The following is a 21,234-nucleotide window of genomic DNA, read 5'->3' as shown; positions in this document are numbered from 1 at the left end:
ATCTTCAAAGCCCTGAAAGAAAAAAATGATCAACCTAGAATCTTACATCTATCAGAAATATCTTTTTAAAATAAAGGGTTTTCAAACAACCAAAAAGCTGAGAGAATTCATTGCTACCAGACCTGCAGTATAAAAGAATGTTAAAGGAAGATCTTCAAGCAGAAGTAAATTGATACCAAATGAAAATTTAGAGTTACATGAAAGAATGAAGACTGCTGGAAACTGTAAATATGTAGATAATCATAGAAGACTTTTTTCCTTATTTTAAAATTTTCTTTATAATTATTTAAATTTTAAAAAATTGAAATGTGAAGTTTAAAACATCCTTGAATAGAATTTGTGACAACAATAAAATGAAAAATGGGTGGTTTTCTGGAGAATGGAACTATTCTAGTGTAAATTTCTTAAAATATACTTTTATTTGAATGAAGACTGTTAAAGGTTAAAGGGATACTGCTAACCCTAGGGCAAATATTTAAAAATTAAAAACAGCAAAGAGGTATAACTAATAAACCAATAGTGGAGATTAAATGAATCATAGAACATACTAACTTAATTTGAAAGGAGGTAAGGAAATAGGGAAAAGGGATCAAATAACAATGTAGAAAACAAATGACAAGATAATAGATTTAAACCTAACCATAATAATAAACCAATTACATGGAAATTAGCTAAACACTTCAATTAAATGTAGACATTTGATTATTAATTATCACACTTGATTGGGGAACAAAAAAGAAAAACCCATGTTACATAGCTTTTTTTTTTTTTTTTAACACTGTCTTGACCCAATCTTGAGGCCCTGGCTAGAGGCCAGTCAGTTCCCCTACTTGAGCAGCTGATTAAATCCATACCCCAATCACTTCCCTTTTCAGGGCTTTCACACTCCTAGCTTCCAGGCACCAGCCATAACTGACCAGCAGCCGGGTACCAGACAACTTGGGACAGCCCCTACGCCCAGAGCCTTTCAAAGTATTTCAAGAACTCACAGCAAAAAAAAAAAAAAGTGACAGTGAATATATGTATGTTCATGTATAACTGGAAAATCGTGCTCTACACTGGAATTTGACACAACATTGTAAACTGACTATAACTCAACAAAGTACTTCAAGAAGCCAATCCACTGGGAACCTGATAAACCTGGCTGACACCACCCCACTTACCACACATAAACTGCCTTCTACAGCTCCGGTCTGTTCTTTCCCCAGGTGCCGACCCCAGTGTGGCCCTGCCTGGCAGCCTGCTCTCCTTTGGAGCTGTAATTAGCAGAGTTATGCCTCTCAGCTCTCTGAGTGTTGTTGTGTTGTGTCTTGCCATCAAAAGAATCTTTAAACCTTATAAAACAATCCATCTATATGCTGCTTAGAGGATACCTACTTAAAATATAAGAACAAATAGGTTACAAGTAAAATAATGGAAAAAGATAATGCTGTGCAATGACTAATCAAAAGAAAGCTGGGGTGGCTATATTAGATTGTATTCAGATAAAGTAATATATTTTGAATGAAGAATATTGCCAGGAATAACAAGAGATATTTTGTAATGATAAAGGGAACAATTCATCAAGAAGGCGTAACAATCCCAAGTGTGTAGACGCACAATAACGTGGCTTCAAATACATGAAACAAAAAGTTTTGGAACTTCAAGGAGAAAGAAGTAGATAGAGCTAAAATTATTGTTGAGGATTTTAATATTTCTTTCCCAATAATGAATAGGTGAAGTAGACCAAAAATGAGTCAGCCTATGGACAAGTTTATAACACTCTCAAGTGATTTGACCTAATTGCCACTGATGGAACATTCCACCTAACAACAGAATGCACATTCTTTCCAAATGAACATAGAACATTCATCAAAGTAGAACATATTCTGGGCCATAAAACAAACAAGTCTCAGTGAATTTAAAAGGATCAAAATTTCACAAAGCATATTCTCTGTGCAATAGAATTAAACGTATAATCAATAACAGAATGATATCTGGGGGAAAAAGCCAAATACTTGAAATACTAAACAACATACTTGTAAATAAGAAGTCAGTCAAAGAAGAAATCACAAGAGAAATTAGGAAATATTTTGAACAGAATGAAAATGAAAACCCCACATACCAACATTTGTGGGACACAGCGAGAGCAGTGCTGTAAGGGACATTGATAGCATTAAGTGCTCCTCTGAGGAAAAAACAAGGGTCTAAAAGCTGTGCTCTACAATTTCTACATTAAGGAACCAGGAACTAAGATGGGCAAATTAAACCCAAAATAATAAGAAGAAAGAACATAAGGTGGGAAATCAATGAAATAAATAGGAAATGGGCAAAGAATAGAGAAAATCAATAAAATTAAAAGTTCTTTGAAAAGACCAGGAATGAGGCACGTAGAAGAGGCTGTTGACAGGTGGGTTTCACTGGCATTCTTTAGTCTTGACTGTGCATTAAAATTACCCGGGGAACTTAAAAAAGCCCTGATGCTGGGCAGCACTTCTGACCAATTCCGCTAGCTCTCTGGAGGTGGAACCTAGGCTCCGGTAGATCTTAGAGCTTCCCGGGTGATTCCACTGTGCAGCCAAGTTTGAGAGCCACTGTTGAGAGATCAGGCAGGCCCCACCCCACACACACTTGTCCATATCCATCTTGGGCTGGTTAGAGTCTCTGGAGCAGAAGCCTCTAATCTCTGCATGCATTTTATGTGTCTGGCTGCTGGTGTTCTAAGAGTGAAGCAGGGGAAGGAGGCTGCGCTCTCCCCATTTTGTCTGCAGACTTTCACCCATTTTCAATATGGTGTCTCAGCCCTAATTGGGTTACTTAAGCCAGGTCCTCTCTGATTTGGTTTCTCCACACAGTCAGTCTCTAGTTTCCTTCCAGGTTGAGGAGAGGCAGTCATCTGTCTATGATGGAGGGAGTCTAGGAGCCTCATTGGTCTCATATATTATATTCAACCAATCTTCCAGTTCTCAGCCTTATTCTGCACCCCTGCTTTCAGATTCCTAAGGCTTCTCAGGGTTCTGAGCAAATGAACTTCTTTCTTGCTGGTTTCCCCCACTGCAGGCTTTGGTTTCGGTTTTCTTGGGTCTGGTAAGTCAGTTAACATACATTCTTTTCTTTCCAGCTCCCCCAAACTTTTTTCTTCTGATTTATCTTGTCTTAGTTATCTGTACTTTTATTCTCTTGGAACTTGTAATTTATGGTTTTAGTTTTTCCTCCTCTACTATCATTTTAGTGGGATTTCAGAAGACAGTGGAGATAAAAGCCAGTCTTTAATCTGCTAAGTTTAACCAGAAATTTTCCAGAGTCTTTTTTAAAAAGCAGGCCATAATTATGGTAATCACTTTCAATTCAGTGATCTTGGCAGGAATGTAGAATGTGGGCTTTAAGGGTACCGGTGCAGTGTATGATAATGGTCTTCCTGCTCGTCTTTCACAATGTATAATTCCTCTTAAGTCTCTGTATCACATGAAATTGGATTGTGGAACTCAAAATCCAGTACGTTAGAACAGATTGCAAAAATGATCATATTTTGCTGGTAACAGTTAAATCTTCCTCATTCGTACTCTGGTGTATTCTGTTCTCCCATAAAGCCCCTGACGGAACTATTCAAATAGGCTGTATTGACCAGAATAAAAATAGAATATTGAAGTTATTCTCTTCTCATTGGGAAGTCATAATAAGCATCAGAGACTATCAGAGAGCATGTCTGTACCCCTCTACTGTCCTTTAGTTTTTAGTCTTAAGATCAGACGAGAGAAGAGGATTCTGGTCACTGCAGCCACGCCTCATGCTGCAAGTCTGCCAGCAGAGCAGTGGGCTGAGTACCCAAGCAGGACGGACACCGCGTGGGTTCCAGCCTGCTCTCTGCCACTCTCTAACCTGATGACCCTGACCTACCTCTCTGCCTCCCTGGGCTTCTGGGTTTTGTAAAATAGAGGCGTGGAGCAGATAGCTTTCTAGCTCTACAGTTACTAAATCTATACCAAGGCCACTGAAGGGAAATATCCCCAGAGGGACGTAGAAATATAATCTGCTTCTATGGGGAAGTGACTGTGGAAGTCTGGGCCTGACCCCGTCCCAGCTGCTGCTCTCACTGGCTTCCTGAGGGCTGTGATCACTTTCAGAAGCAATGAAATGCCTGCAGGGTTGGTACAAACATTGGCTCCCTCTTCTCAGGTATCCCAGCCAAGGGCGGGAAAGTGGGACTTTGTGCCCTGATGCCAGCTTCCAGTCCCTGGCATTTATGGCCTGTGGGTGGTTTTATTTAGATCCTCAAACCAAACCAAACAAAGCATGATGACTGTATTTGAACTTGGGGTGATTTTGAGTTCCGGGTACTCCCTCCTCTGATAGTGAAGGCAAATTCTGGAGCTGGAGGAAGTAAAGAGCCCCGTAGGCTGATCACGGGAAGCTGCATAGTCTGCGGTCTGCTGGGTCCAGTTGCTTGTGACATACTGGGCAAGCCCTGTATGAAATGGGCCACTTGCAAGTATTTGAATTGTGTCTCCAAAAAATATGTTTAGGCCCTAAGTCCCAGTTCCTCTGAAGATGACCTTATGTGGAAATAGGGTCTTTGCAGATGCAATTAGTTAAGATGAGGTCATACTGGAATAGGGTGGGCCCTGAATGCAATATGATGGATGTCCTTATTAGAAGACAGTGAGAAAATATGAGGGGAGAACACTGTGCAAAGATGGAGGCAGAGAGTGGAGTTATGCAGCTCCAAACTACATAAGGAAACCGACACACAGAGTCTGCCTGTAAGGAGAGGCGGCGGAGGTAAAATCGCCCTTGGCCATTACTGGCTCTCTTCTAATGAAAACAACATCAAAAAAAAAAAAAAATGCTTTAGCCTGTTTGAATGTAATTGAATGAGCATCAATAATTTAAATGCTCAAGATAACCCAGTGAGTGAAATGGAAAAGTTCATAATCTTCTAGAGGAATCCCTGCTATCAACCCATCTGTATTTAAAATGTTAAAGTTTGTCTCTTGGGTCTCGTTGATAATCTGTCAACGAAATTATCAGTTATCTGATGTGTGCTGAGAACTGCCTAGGTGCTGGAGGCACAGAGATGAGTAGGGAACTTCTGGACCCCAGTTCTTCCATCATAAGAGTTCACACTCTTCTGAGAAACACAGGCATTAAACACACTATTCATTTCAAACAAAGTAAAAGATTGCTAGCATGGAAAGGACCACAACAGAAAAGTTCAGGGAGCCATGTGAGCATGTCATGGGAGATCTGCCTGGTGAGGTGTGCTAGTAAGTGTTAACACCTGCTTTCCAAACAAACAAAAAAACTGATTCGTAACCTTTACTCAAGTACTCCTACTGTGATGAATTTCAAGCAATCCTTGCCACCACAGGCAGAGTTGGGACAGGATGCACAGCAGCAGACTATTACATTCTATTTCCATGCCTATGTAATAGTAAATGTAATAAAAAAAAGATTAGGATGTATGAGTTCCAAGTGATTATATTTGTTTTTAATATAAATTATTTAATTGTGTTTATTTAATTCAGTTTCTAATCATGGCTGTTTTACACCCAGCTTGCATAACTTCCTCTCTCACAAGCTAGAACAAGTTTGGGGCCAGAGGTTAAGGAAGGCTTTCCTAAGGAGGTGACACTTAACCTGAAGGATGAATTGGAATTAGCGAAGTTAGCTGTACGGAGGAGCTGAAGACAGGTGCTCCAGGCAGGAGCATTGGCATGGAAGAAAGTCCTGGCATTAGAGAGAGTCTGGCATACCTGAGAAACAGAAGGCGAAGAAAGTGAGGGAAAATGTGGAAAAATGAGATTAAAAAGAAAGACAGGGACCCAATTAGGCAGAGTCTTGTAGTCCATGGAGAGGATGTTGGACTTTATCCTAAGTGCAATGGGAAATTGTTGAAGGTGTCAAGCAGGGAGTGGCAATCAGATTTAAGCAGTTAAGACATTAGTCTTCTCTGTGCTTGGGTTAGAGAACTCAAAAGTGGATGAAAGACATGAAAAGCACAAGCAACCAAAGAAAAACAGATAAATTGATCTTCATCAAAATGAACAACTACGATACATCAAAGGATGCGGCCAGGAGAGTGAAAAGACAACCTGCAGGATGGAGAAAATCGTATATTAGGAATCATACGTCTCATAAAGCCTAATATCCAGAATACACAAAGGACTCTTACAGCTCAACAACAAGAAATCTGAAAGCCAATGGAAAAATGGGCAAATGGCCTGAATAGACATTTCCCCAGAGAAGGTATACAAATGGGCAGGAAGCCTTTGAAAAGATGCTGTGTAATCAGTCACTAGAGGGGGGGAAAAGTATATATATATAAAACAAATATAAAAATCAAAACTAAAGTTTTCACGATCGTTAGGATGGCTATAATTAAAATAGAACACAACAGAAAATAACTTGTGTGATGAGGATGTGGAGAAACGAACCCTGCAGTTTCTGGTGGGAATGTAAAATTGTACAGCCCCTACTGAAAAATTTTGGCAGTTTCTCAGTAGGCTAAAACATAGATTACCATATGACCTGGCAATTCCACACTTAGGAAGCTGTGCCCCCCCCCAAATTGAAAGCAGGTGTTAAAAACTGGTTCACAAATGTTTATAGCAGCTTTCTTCACAATAGCCACAAGGTAGAAACAACCCAAATGTCCCACAGCCAGTGAATGGATAAACACAATGTGATCTGTGCACACACTCCAATTTATTTGGCCATGAAAGGGAATAAAGGACTGATACCTGCTACAAGATCGATGGACCTTGAGAACGTGATGCTGAGTGAAAGAAGCCAGATGCAAAAAGCCACATACTATGTGATTTCATTTATGTGAAATATGCAGAACAGACAAATTCATAGGGACAAAGTGGATTAGTGGTTGCCAGGAGCCAGGTGTAGGGGAGAATAAGAATTATTGCTTAATGAGTTCAGGGTTTTTTGGGGGGCGGGGAGGGTGATGAAAACATTCTAGAATTAAATAACGGTGATGTTTGCACAACATTGTGAATGTATTGATGTTTCCAGTAGATGTAACTGGTTTCCAGGTTCTTGACCCGTCCCAGAAAGAATTCAGAGACAAGACACAGAGGTTAAGTAAAGTGAGGATTTATTAAGGGATGGATAATACATTCTCAAGGGGAGAGCATGAAGGCTCAGGTGAGAGGCTGCCCTAAGTTTCTTTGGCAAATTGGTTACATAGAGTGTAAAAATGAATGGACAGAATATTCATTAGAGAGTGAAGGGTCTGGGGTCATATTCCCAGATTTTCATCCCAACTCCATCTTTCCTAAAAGAGGAGAGATTTTTGTCATTTATTCTGGATTGGAAGTGTCATGGTGTCGGTGCATGATGAGTACTTCTAATCTGCACCACTAATTTTATTGAAATGAAGGCATACTGAGCAAAAGGTTACATTCAGACACTGGAGATTCCTGCCTTTTCCCACCTTTCTTTGTCGGCCTCCAGGCTGCTCATCACCCCAGGAACCTCTGGGCTAAATGGTCACCTATCAGCCCAGCCCAGAGGTTCCTGCTTTTCTTTCTCTGCCCAGGGACCCCTGGTGCTTACCTGATGTATGGTTTCCTGCATTTGGCCCGTGTCCCTTCTTTTTGTCCAATTCTTGCCATTTGGCCTGTGTCCCCCTTTCTCTGCTCGTATCTAGCTATCTGCCTGCTCTAAAATTAATGCCACCAAATTTACACTTTAAAGTGATAAATTTTATGCTACATGTATTTTGCCACAAGGAGAAAAACAATGGACAGCAAAGACCTCCATTAGGAAATATGTGATTGGTAGAACTGAGGGAACTTGGGCGTGAGAGGAGTGGGTCAAGGATAATGTCCAAGTTTTTGACAACCATAATAGCAGGGATGGTGACACTGCTTACCAAAACGGGAAATCCTAAAGGTCGAAATGAAAGATCATGAGTTCCCTTTTGGGCATGTTGAGACTGAGATGCCAGAGAAACAGCTTAGCAGAATTTTAGGAGGTCAGTCGGCTCCCTGGTATGTCTTCTTTCTGCTTGTTACTTCTATCTCCTCCTTGCTGACCTCCAGGCTTCCTGTCCCTGGGTCAGAAAAGAAGGTGTGGCGGAGGGAGTGCAAGAGGGTGGGGGAAAAGCCTTCCCAGGAACTCTTAGCTCGTGTCTCATTGGTCAGATGAGGGTCACGTGGCTACCCTTTGCTGCAAGGGAATGTGGAAGACTAATTTTGCTGGGTGCATTGCCACACCGACACAAAATTGTGATTCAATTTAAGAGGAAGAAACTGAAATGGATATCAAGTTGGCAAATATCAGTGTCCACCATAGGGTGTAATTAATGTCATGAGCAATTCCAGCAGAATTTGGAAAGGAAGCCTGGGAAATAATACTGAGTAGAGATTATTCCATATCCTCTTAACTTGTCATTGAGGCTGGTTGATTTCAATTCCTCATAGTTCATTCATATTTCTCAAAAATTAATCATTTTAATACCTTTTCCCAAGTCACTTTGACTTTCCAACATCCCCTGTGAGCCCAGATTTGAAGGCGTTCATCTCATAAAGGAAGAATAGTAAGCGGAAAGCAGCCTCCCTCAGCTGGGAAGTTCTGTCAGGTTAGGTGCATTGGTGCTGTGCTCAAGGAAAATAAAGTGAACTGCACGGATGAAAGCTAAGTTCCTAACTTTCGTTTGACAAATAGGCTATTGATAACATATGAAGCCAGGAAGGTTCTCAGTCACCCATGATTTGGTGAAATATTCATTCTCTTAACTCTACCTCAGTTACAATTTTCATTGTTTTGGCTTTTGCTCAAAGATGGGAACATTTAAGAAAGAAAACATTCAGCTCTTCATGAATAAGCCTAATCTAAGACAAATTTAGTTTTTTAAGTTACGAAAAAAAAAGACATGCCATTTTTAAAATGTCAGCTAACATAAAATGACTGGAGTTTTACACTCCACTTTTGACACGTGAATACCCTTGGAAATATCAGGACTGAAGTGTCTAGTGCTGTTCCAGTCACGCACACTCAGAAGGGCAGTTAACAGAGGCAGACGCTGACTCCTGGATGTAAGCCTACACTGGAGACTTGCTGTTTCGGGCAAGTGGTGTCATTTTCCTTTACTTGCCTCAAGAGACCAATGTTTAATGTTTGCTCTGTGACTCTAGGAGAAGGTATTACCTTTCTCTCCTGTACCACGAGGCTCTGCTGCCTCATTTATAAAACATACGATCGTTCCTTTAGGTAATTCCACTTGTAAGCGTTAAATTTCACTCTGCATTTTTTTCTCTTTGTTGTTTTACAGAAATAAAATTTAGAAATTAAAAAAGTGGCAGACTGTAGCATAACAACCTGGAAAGAGCCCCACGCTAGGAGTCAGGATACTGTGGTTCTTGTCCTGAAACTCCTAACAGATCTGGGTGAGTCCCTCCACTTGTCTGGGTATCTGTTTCCCTCATCTGTTAAAAAAAAAAAAGGACGGAAAAAAAAAAAAGGTAGGGGGAAGGGTTGGAGGGAAGACTTCAATGGCTATTCCACAAGGCTCCTTCAAGCTTTAAATGCAAATGTGTGAAAAATTTCTTACTATGGCTTAATTATTTGGATTTTTTTTCAAAGCCAAAGATTTGGAGATGAACAGCTAGTCCACTGGTTAAATGGCTTACCAACATCAGAGACAGCATCTTTTTTTCAGCTTTCTCGAGGTATAATTGACATAGAATAAACCACATAATTATGAAATGTGCAATTTTTTTTTTAATTTTGGGGGGAGGTAATTAGGTTTATTTATTTATTTATTTATTTATTTATTTTGATGAAGGTACTAGGGATTGAACACAGGACCTTGTGCATGCTAGGCATGCACTCTGCCACTGAGCTCTACCCTCCCCGCTATGAAATGTACAATTTGATGAATTTTTACATTTGTATATATCCATGAAACCATCAGGACATTCATAAGAGCGAACATGTCCATCACCCTCAAAAGTTTCTTCATCCCCTACTCCGTTGCTTGCTGTCTCTCCCGACACTCCTCAAACAGCCTTTAATCTGCTTTCTGTCACTATAGCTTGTATTTTCTAGAATTTTATGTAAATAGAATCAACAGTGTGTACTCTTCTAATCTGACTTCTCTCACTCAGTATTTTTGAGATTCATCCATGTTGTAGCATCATATCTATAGTCCATTTCTTTTGTTTCTGAGCAACATTCCATTGTATGGCTATCTCACAGATTGTTTATCCACTTACTTATTGAAGGGCATTTGGTTTGTTTCCAGTTTTTGACTATTACAAATAAAGTTGCTGTGACTCTGTGTAAAAATCTCTGTATGGACATTTATTTCTTTTTCTCTTGGGTAAATACCTGGAAATAGATCTGCTAGATCATATGGAGATTAAATGTTTGATTTTTTTTTTTGAAGGAAGCTGCCAAACTATTTCCAGCATGGTTCCACCATTTTACATTCCACCAGCAGAGTATGAGAGTTCCAATTCTTCATCCTTCATCCAACACTTGGTATGACTGTTTTTTGTTTTTTTGTTTTTTTTTAACTTTAGCCATCCTACTACACATATGGTGGTATCACATTGTGGTTTTGATTTGCATTTCCCGAACAGTGTTCTCTTTATGTGCTTATTTACATATATTTTCTTGGTGAAGTTTCTGTCCAAAACATTGCCCATTTTTTAAATTGGATTTTTGTTTTCTTATTATCAAATTTTGAAAGTCCTTTCTGTACGCAGGAAACAAGTCTTTTATCAGCTATGTGATTTGCAAATATCGTCTCCCAGTATGTGACTTTTCTATTCATTCGCTTGCCTGTGTCTTTCAAAAAGTGGAAATTTTTTATTTTGAGGAGATTCAATTTATAAATTACTTATTTTATGAATGATGCTTTTAGTTTTGGGTTAGAAATTTTTGTGTAGGGGAGGGTATAGCTCGAGTGGTAGAGCACATGCTTAGCATGCATGAGGTTCTGGGTTCAATCCCCAGTACCTCCACTGAAAAACTAAATAAATAAAACTAATTACCTCCCCTCTGCAAAAAAAAAAAAAAACAAAACACCAAAAAACAAAAAAGACTGCATGGAAAAGAAATCTTTGTGTAACCCAGTCACAAAGATTTCCTTCATTTTCTTCTAGAAATTTTGTTTTTAATGTAGTTTCACATTTTACATTTAAGTCTAAAATCCATTTTGAGTTAATTTTGTATATAGTGTGAGGTATGGCTCAGATTTGACGTTTTTCTTTTTGTGTATGGATATTCAATTGTTGCAGCATCATTTGTTGAAAAGATGATCCTTCTTTGTTGTCCAGTATATATGTGAGCTTATTTCTGGTCTCTCCATTCAATTTCATTGATCTCTTTGTCTAGCTGTGTCAAAATCACCGTCTTGATTACTATAGCTTTATAATGTCTTGAAATTTGGTAATTTAAGTCCTACAATTTTTTTTTCAAAGATGGTTGGCTATTTTTGGTCCTTTGCAGCACAATATGAATTTTAGAATTAATTTGTCAATTTCTACAAAAAAAGCTTCCTGGGATTTTGGTTGAGATTCATCTAATCTATATATTGGGGAGGAATGGCATAACTGAGTCTTTAGACCCATGAACAGAGTTTATCTATCCATTTATTTGTATCTTTTAAATTTTCTTTCATTAATGTTTGTAGTATACAGATGTTGAACATTTTTGTTAGATTTATGCTTAAGTATTTCATATATTTTATGCTATTGTAATTGGTAATGTTTTTAAAATTTTCAATGTTTGATTTTCTATTGCTAGTATATAGAAATACAATTGATTTTTATAGGTTGTGCATGTATCTTGCACCCTTGCCAAACTCACTAATTTATTTTAGCAGGTTTTTGTATATTATACTGAGTTTTCTACAGATTATGTTGTATATAAATAGTTTTCTTTCTTTCTTTCCAATCTGGATGCTTTTTCTTTTCTTTTTTATTCATTTATTTATTTTTGCCTGATTGCACTGCCCTCAAGGGCAATGTTGAATAGAAGTGTTGAGAGTGGTCATCTTTATCCTGTTCCTGATCTTAGGAGGAAATATGGTGTTAGCTGTACATTTTTTTAAATGTCTTTTAGCAGGTTAAGGAAAACTTCTATTCCCTGTTTGCTAAGAGCTTATGCCAGAAATGGATGCTGAACTTTGTTAAATGTTTTCTGCTGCATTTATTGAGATGATCATAAAAAGTTGTTTGGTTTTTAGTTTGTTTATATGGTGAATTACATTGAGAGATTTTTCAGATGTTAAACCAATCTTGCATTTCTACTATCTGTTTAGAATTTTTGCATCTATATTCATGGGAGATATTAGACTATAGTTTTTTCTTTTAATGTCTTTATCTGGTTTTAGTGTCAGGGTCATGTGGCTTCATAAAATGAATTAGGAAGTATTTTTCTTATCTTCAGTTTTTGGGGAAGAGTTTCTGTAGGATTAATCTTCCTTAAATGTTTGGTAGAATTTATGAGCTAAGCCATCTGGACCATGTTAAATGGTCAATTCCATTTCTTCAGTAGATATAGGGTTATTCAGGTTATCTATTTCTTTTTGAGTGAGCTTTTCTATGTGTCTCTCAAAGAATTTTTCCATTCCGGCTAAGCTACCAAATTTATTGGCATAGACTGACAAAGATTTAATTTCTAGAATATACAAACAGCTCATACAACTTAATAACCAAAAAACAAACAACTGAATCCAAAAATGAGCAGAAGACCTAAACAAGCAATTCTCCAGTGAAGACATACAAATGGCTAATAGGCACATGAAAAAATGCTCAATATCGCTAATTATCAGAGAATGCAAATTAAAACTACAATGAGCTATCACCTCACACCAGTCAGAATAGCCATCATTAAAAAGTCCACAAACAATAAATGCTGGAAAGAGTGTGGAGGAAAAGGAACCCTCCTATACTGTTGGTGGGAATGTAGTTTGGTGCAACCATTAGGGAAAACAATATGGTGATTTCTCAAAAAACTGAAAATAGACTTACCCTATGATCCATCAATCCCACTCCTGGGCATATACCTGGAAGGAACTCTAATTCAAAAAGATACATGCACCCCAGTGTTCATAGCAGTGCTATATACAATAGCCAAGACATGGATACAACCTAAACGTCCATTGACAGATGACTGGATAAAGAAGTTGCGGTATATTTATGCAATGGACTATTATTCAGCCATAAAAATGAATAAAATAATGCCATTTGTAGCAACATGGATGGACCTGGAGATTGTCATTCTAAGTGAAGTTTAAGCCAGAAAGAGTAAGAAAAATACCATACAATATCACTCATGTGGAATCTAAAAAAGAAAAAAAAGACACTAATGAACTCATCTACAAAACAGAAACAGACTCACAGACATAGTAAACAATCTTATGGTTACTGGTGGGAAGGGATAAATTGGGAGTTCAAGATTTACAAATAATAACTACTATATATAAAAATAGATAAAAAACAAATTTCTTCTGCATAGCACAGGGAACTATATTCAATATCTTATAATAACCTTTAATGAAAAAGAATATGAAAATGAATATATATATGTATATGCATGACTGGGACATTGTGCTGTACACCAGAGATTGACTCATTATAACTGACTATATGTCAATTAAAAGAAAAAAGTATATATTAAAAAAGATTTATTGGCATAAATTATTCATAATATTCTATTATTATCCTTTTAATATCTGTAGAATCTGTGGTGACATCCCTTTTATTATTCTGGACATTGGTAACTTTTGTCTTCTTTCTTTTTTTCCTAATAAGATTTATCAATTACATGTATTGATTTTCCCATAGAACTGGCTTTTGGTTTCATTGATCTCTGTATTTTTCTGTTTTCTATTTCATTGATTCCTGCTTTGCTATTTATTATTCCCTTTTTTTCTGCTTATTTTGGGTCTCATTGGCTCTTTTTCTGGGTTTTTTTTCCTTAAGATGGGAGCTTAGACTATTTAAAAATCTTTCTTCTTTGCTGATACAGACAGTATGATTTCCCCTCTAAGTACTATTTTGGTGGCATCCCATAAAGTTTGATGCATTGTTTTTCTTTTTTCAATTCAAACTACTTTCTAATTTTTTTTTATTTCTTTGATTATAATTATTTAGGGAAGTGTTTGGTTTCCAAATATTTGGGGATTTTTTCTGGAGATCTTTCTGTTGTTAATTTCTAATTTAATTTCATGTGGTCAGGCAACATACCACAATCCATTTGGGTTTTTTCCCCAGCCTTAGGTAATTTTCTTACATGCAAGTGCTGATCAGCACTTGGCTGAAACTCAAGGAGAACCCTCTGTAGACCTCTGGATTTCTCTCTTTGTATGCTCTCTTTTCTCTGATGCTTTGTCCTGCAAAACTATCTGCCATGCTTAGCTCAGTCTTAGCTCAGATTCTTAGCTCTGTCACCTCAATTCAGGAAGTCCTCTGGGCTCTACCTGAATTCCAATCCCCTTACCCCACCACAGCCTCGAAACTCTTGTTAAGGCAGGAATCTGGGGGCAAACATAGGGCTCACATTTTTTCCCCAGCCTCTTATGTAACACTGTTTTTCACTGCCTGATGTCCTAGTGTCTTGAAATCTGTCCTTTCATATATTTTGTCCTCTTTCATGTTCATTTCAGGTAGAAGAGTAAATTTGTTCCCTGTTCCTCCATCTTAGCCAGGAGCAGAAGTCCTTGGGGAGGGCTAGCTAGCATCTTAATTTTTCTCTTGAAACTTTCTCTTATGCTTGGAGCCTGATGATCACCAAATGACTACTATATCACTAAACATTATCTTTACATTTAAGGCAGGATCTAATGACAACCGTGCTTCTCCATTTCATTATAAATGCAAATATTTTTTCAAAAGTTCCTAGCAAACTTACCCTTATGTTTCATTGGCCATAATGAGACCATTCTTATCTGTGAGTCTGATAAAGCAGTGTTATTCCAATTGACTTAAGTTAAGTACAATTTATTACTGGACATTTTGTCACTTGGAAGAACTAGAGAAGGAAAGGGAGGGGAACATAGGATATTGGTTAGATAACTAATAGGTTTTGATACTGAGGCAACCACCAGTTTCTTCTACACAAAGTAAAATCAGCGTCATTGCCCTGCACAGAGTCCACAGAGACGTTTCTGACAGTTGGCTGCCTTCCAACCTTTCTATAGCTGATATTAAGTTCCTGTGTCCCGAGGACCAGAGATAATACTCTAATGCTCTCTGAGGACTGCTTCTTACCTTCGTGGAGGTCTTTGAAACTCTAAAATATCAAACCAAGGAGAAATCATCAATTAAATTGCTAATTGTTCAAGCCTCTCTAGTGAGATTTTCTGCTGTTTGCTTCTGAGTAAGTTAAAACAGCAAGTGGACATACCATCCGAGTGATAATTACTTCATTAACTCAGAAGGTTTCTTACGGCGCACCTAAGGAGCCGTTGTCTTGTTTATCCTGTTTGGCTCGGCTCAGAGATGATCAGGGAGAATGGAGTGCCGTTTAATTCCTAGCGTTCTTCCCAGCAGTCGTGGCGTGGGGCTGCCAAGTTCCAGACAGACTGATGGCGTGGTTCACAAGCCTGCAAGCCCGAGTCCTAGGCCAAGGAGGCATTTCATTTGGCCAGGGAGGCACCCCTCTGTGCATGTATTTGGGCTTTCAGAGTTGGGTCACTGGCGGAGCCTCTGGGTGCTTAGGTGTTAACTTTACAGAAAAAGAAAAAGCAATTATTTTTACACCAACATTTTAAGTCCTAAGATTGACTTACAAGTGTCAGGAAAAAGGGAAAGTAGTTCTTATCATCACCTCGTAAAGATAGACTTGGCCTACTTTACAATTTAGTCGAGTAGAGATACCTATGAAGTGAAGAGAGTCAAATATTCTCTTCCCTGGACACTCAAACTCATTCTCCATGGGGCTTACAAATTTTTGTTTCCTGAAACAATTGGATGAGTTTTAAGCAGAATTTCCTGCTTAGGTCAATCTGACTGAGAAAGATGCGTGGGTCTTCAGTGTTAAGCACGGGTGGTTGGGTGGTTAAGCGTGAACTCTACAACTGAGCAAGGTCTGAGGATGGTTTGGTTGTGAGAGGCCTGGGGAAATAACTGGCTTGGGAGAAGACCGGAGGAGAGAGGTCTAGCTTGGAAGAGTACCTGGTTGGAGGAGGGGAAAGAGGGGATCCAAGGAGAATTAACAGACACTCCATTGAATATTACTTCTTATATTAGTAAGGATGGGCTAAGTTATGCTACAGTGACAAAAAGCCCCAAAATCTCAAAGGCTTAATACAGAAAAAGTTTATTTCTCTCTCAAACAAATTCCTTTGTAACCCAGGCAACTCTCTAGGGCAGCTGTCCTCTGCATGGTGACTGAGTTGTCCAGGCTTCAATCTTTTGGACCTTACATCTCCGCTTAAGGCCTTCTCCATGATTGCCTCAGTGGGGCAAGAAAGAACCTGGAGAATCACTCATGGGCATTTCATTGTCTCAGCCTGGAAATGATGTGTGCCATTATATTGATCATCACAACTAGTCACGTGGCTCTGTTCAACTTCAAGGACTACAAAAACTGAGAAGTGCAGTCTTCAATATGTCTAGACTAGGAAAGGAGCCATTGGAATGTCAAATATACTACTCTAATTTGTAAAACTTCTCTTAAGGAAGAATTTGATGCCAAATTGTCCCCTAGTTCAGAATTTCTTTCCAGAAGGGGTTCAGGGGCAGCCTTATGATTGGAAGAAGTGTTAAGGGACTTACTGTGAAACTGCATTTACATAGCAAGAAACAACTATATAGACTGAATATTTATTTCCGGCAACTTTGGAGGAGGATGGTGGAGGCTGTGAGTGAACAAAATCCCCCAGTTCCACGTCTTGCCCTCTCCCCTGCCTTGTCACTTACAGGGCCTGAGCTTCAAGTGTTTTAATGTGATTCAGTGAGCACGTGTGCACTTGGTACTAGCCAAAATCCAAAAAGGCGGGCCACCTATGGGCCCCCATGGGCAGGGAGGCCTGGGGAAGTGGTTCAGTCACCCATGAGACACTGGGTCCCACAACAGGGCACCTTTGTCTGTGCTGGTATCTTATTTCAACCTCTGTTTCCTACAAACTTCAGGAATTCCACACGTTGCCATCCCAATAATGCATCTTCTCAGAAAAGGCCACAGGAAAAGTGCAATCAACAGATTAGATTACTGCTGTGAGCCTTGGAGCTCATCTCCGGTTAGGAGTGGGTCTGTGCCTTTGTGTCTGAAAGAGCAGGAGAGCAGAGAGGAGCACTTACGCGGTTTTCTCAGCGGGAATGTGACGGCTAAGTACTCAACCCAATCAATGAACTGGGAGGAGGGCAGGCAGGAAGACATCCAGCCAAATGATTCCCAGCCTCTCCAGACTGGCTCTTACCAGTCTAGTGATTCAAATCAAATCACAGAGGGGCTGATGACAGTAGAGTTTTATCATCTGAAATGGCCACGTTGGCCCTCTAGGCAGCATCGTCAACCACTTTCCAACCTGCCAAATACAGTAACCAGATACTGGTGTTGTGCCAGATCTTCTCAAGGCTCAGTCTGCCTGATATCAAAACTGTGATATCTTACGGGCTTGCCTAAGGTAAATTAAGAGCAAATAAATTTGTCGTTTGTGTTCCTTTTGTGCTAGTCCCCAGATAAGTGGACCATCCCTCCTCCTCTGTGCTAACTCACCCAGGACGACCCTCTCTGATTGTGATGCCCAGTCTTGAAAATTTCTGTTTAGATGTTCCTGTCTTGGTTTCATTGCCTCAGCAGAATCTCTGTTATCTGGAAAACTATTCTGTCAAGTGGCTAGTAATTAACAAGTTTTCTGCCTTATCAGTTAATAAATCATTCAAATCAATTAATTAATTTTAATTCTTCAAATATATTGATCTATCCATTTATCTATGTTCCCTTCTCTATTCAATAAAAAAAATTTTTTTAGACAAAGTACTATATGTAAAGTATTCTGTTGGTACCATGGGGGACTGTGGAAAAAAGCTTGATAAAATGGAGCTAGTAAAAGGTATCTAAGGGTTTCTGGGGAGGACACCAACAATGACTGTGCTAGGTGACATTTAAGCTGCCATTGGAATGATAAGGAAAAGCTAGTCGTGCCAAATACAGAGAAAGGTGAGCTTGACGAGTCTAGGTCCTAGGCAGAAGGTCAGTGGGCCAGGACTGTAGGATGTGAAGGGTGGTTTTGGAGAGGTCAGATCATGCAGAACTTTGTCAGCTGGGAATGGCATTCAGAAGACATCGGTTGTTTTAAGCAGGGAGCACATGGTTGAATATTCTGGGTTTTTCTGACGTAAGCCCATCTCTGGCCTGCAGTTGCCTTCCATTTATAGTGTGGCACTACTTTTGCCATTTAAAATAATATAAAGTTGCCTTTTAAAATAAATGTATTTAAGGAAATAGAGGAGAGCCTTAACAAAATATCAAGTAGATAATATAGAAGTAGCAAAAACCAGAAACGTGGTCCCAGAATGATTAAAGTTAGGGAAACACTGCCCTTAGGCAGCACAGAATGGAACAATGTATTTGCATACCAACCTGCTTAGGAGACTGGATGAGGACTTTGCCAAGGATTTGAGAAGACAACAGGCTAGAAAAAGAGGCGGGCGTGGCTCTGCTCCCTGTTGTTCTAAAAGCCCTGAGTGTCCATATAAAGGTAGCACAGAATGTCCCTCATCTCCTGGATCACGTGACTGGTGTGGTGGCCAGAAAGCATCTAGGCTCCTGGCCCCTCCCACACACCATTCACATGCCAGTCATTGCCTCCTCAAGACACTGCACTTTAATTGAACTTCTAAGTCACTCTCTCTTTTTTTTTTTTTTTTTTTTGCTATTTTATTTTGGAAGTGAGGGGAAGGGAGGTAATTAGGTTTATTTATTTATTTACTTTTTAGAGGAGATACTGGGGATTGAACCCAGGACCTCATGCATGCTAAGCATGCGCTTTAAGTTGCTCTTGATAATTATTTTAAACAGAGTTTCCCAGCACAAAATAGTAAGAGATAGAGGAGACTTAACTGTAATTTCTCCTAAACATTATGTGCTGTGAAGAATGCCCTCCAATTACAGAAACATAATTCTGACAATCAAATATCTGCTGGCACATAGAAATAAAACGACAAGAATTACATTACAAAGATACCAAGTTTTCTTGATTTTCAGATCTATTTAAAAATCTGGATTTCTGAAAATAGTGATATTTCTGAAACTAGACTGTAGAATCACAATTGATGTTTGAAAAAAAATCTTAGGGTATCTAGAGCCTTGATTTTTTTTATAAGCCTTGAAATTATAATGTAAATTTAAATGTGGCAAAACTGTCCATCTCATTGTTAAGATGAGTTGTAAGCATTTATTATTTCTATTATATATGTGATAGAAAAGTGCTAATTATCCTTTTCTAATCTGACAGGGTGATCTTACAAGTATTTGTACAGTTAAGGGCACAGAGATGTTAATACAACATTAGTACCAAGGCAGCAAATAATCAAGTAAGACAACCAATTTGTAGGTTTCTTTTGGTGCTTATTTTTCATGGCACGTGCAAAATTTTCTGAAGACTTTAGGAGAAGTTCTTTATTCAAATTACATCTCCAAGGATGATTGGTTATATTTACGTATTTTCATATAAGCCTCTGTGTTGCATAAAAAAAACAGAGAAATGTTCTTGTGTATTTTAAAGCCACAATTTCATTAATTAACTCTCAAAACAATAATCAAGCCAAAAGGTCCATTTTAATGACCAAAAATAGAGAAAGGGATGAAAAAAACTATCTAAAGGCAATTAAAAAGGAGCATAGACACAAATGACAAATGCTGGAGAGGCTGTGGAGAAAGGGGAACCCTCCTACACTGCTGGTGGGAATGCAGTTTGGTGCAGCCACTATGGAAAACAGTGTGGAGATTCCTCAAAAGACTAGGAATAGACTTACCATGTGACCCAGGATTCCCACTCCTGGGCTTGTATCCAGAAGGAAATCTATTTCAGGATGACACCTGCACCCCAATGTTCATAGCAGCACTATTTACAATAGCCAAAACATGGAAACAGCCTAAATGTCCATCAACAGGTGACTGGATAAAGAAGATGTGGTATATTTATACAATGGAATACTACTCAGCCATAAAAACTGACAACATAATGCCATTTGCAGCAACATGGATGCTCCTGGAGAATGTCATTCTAAGTGAAGTAAGCCAGAAAGAGAAAGAAAAATACCATATGAGATCGCTCATATGTGGAATCTAAAAAACAAAAACAAAAACAAACAAACAAACAAAAACAAAGCGTAAATAAAGGACAGAAATAGACTCACAGACAGAGAATACAGACTTGTGGTTACCAGGGGGGTGGAGGGTGGGAAGGGATAGACTGGAATTTCAAAATTGTAGAATAGACTACACTGTATAGCACAGGGAAATATACACAAAATGTTATGATAACTCACAGAGAAAAAAATGTGACAATGAGTGTGTATATGTCCATGAATAACTGAAAAATTGTGCTGAACACTGGAATTTGACACAACATTGTAAAATGATTATAAATCAATAAAAAATGTTAAAAAAAAAAATAGGAGCATAGAGTGTTAACTGTTCATGGTACTAGTGACAAATGTGCAGAAGACTCCAAAACACAAAAACCAGTTTGTTAAAGTAGGAAGTCCATGTGCTGTATAACAAAAGTAATTCACAAGAATTTTTAGACCAAGTGTGAAGAAGATTTAAACTCAAACTTTGATTATGGTACCAAAGAAAAAAGTAGTGCATATATGTATGCTGTTAATATTTACTAAGAAAAATAGGGTTTGTTCACCTTGCTTTTCTTTTATTGTAAAAACTGTTACAAACTGGTGATGCCTCTTCTATTGATGGCTTCTCAAAGTTGAGGGAATATGGCATTTTTGTCATCAAGTTCTGACGCGTGAACATAATGGTCCTGGCTCTAAAAATGTGTTGCTATTTCTCAAGGTGGGCAAGGGAAAATAAATCAATCTGGCCTGAGAAATTTTTGCAGATAGAAGTATTTACCATAAACACGAAGCTAAATCACTGATTTTAATAAAATTATCTCACGGCAAGGTATAGACTTTCTGATAATTAAAAAAACAAATACTCTTCAAGTAAATTGGAGCACTGTGGAATCTTTTTGAGTCTAAAGACCTGAGGAGGGTTCTCTTCCTAATTCTGGTATCGCTTCCATAAAGCCCCTGAGTGTTGTCATAAAGTCTACATAGA

The 21,234-nt window shown here is 38.5% G+C and overlaps 1 long non-coding RNA gene across 1 annotated transcript in view; it reads left to right on the top strand.

The window, feature by feature from the left end:
* LOC116661783 overlaps positions 1-21,234 on the top strand; it is an 82,873-nt gene that overhangs the window by 10,507 nt on the left and 51,132 nt on the right. The window contains exons 3-4 of the long non-coding RNA XR_004317747.1: positions 9,266-9,380; positions 10,382-10,476. This is a non-coding gene — a long non-coding RNA (uncharacterized LOC116661783). The remainder of the gene's footprint in view (positions 1-9,265; positions 9,381-10,381; positions 10,477-21,234) is intronic.

This window comes from Camelus ferus, chromosome 3, assembly GCF_009834535.1.
Source record: "Camelus ferus isolate YT-003-E chromosome 3, BCGSAC_Cfer_1.0, whole genome shotgun sequence".
In the NCBI taxonomy this organism is placed as follows: domain Eukaryota; kingdom Metazoa; phylum Chordata; class Mammalia; order Artiodactyla; family Camelidae; genus Camelus; species Camelus ferus.
The sequence above is the reverse complement of the archived record's forward strand: the minus strand, read 5'-3'. Positions and strand labels throughout refer to the sequence as shown.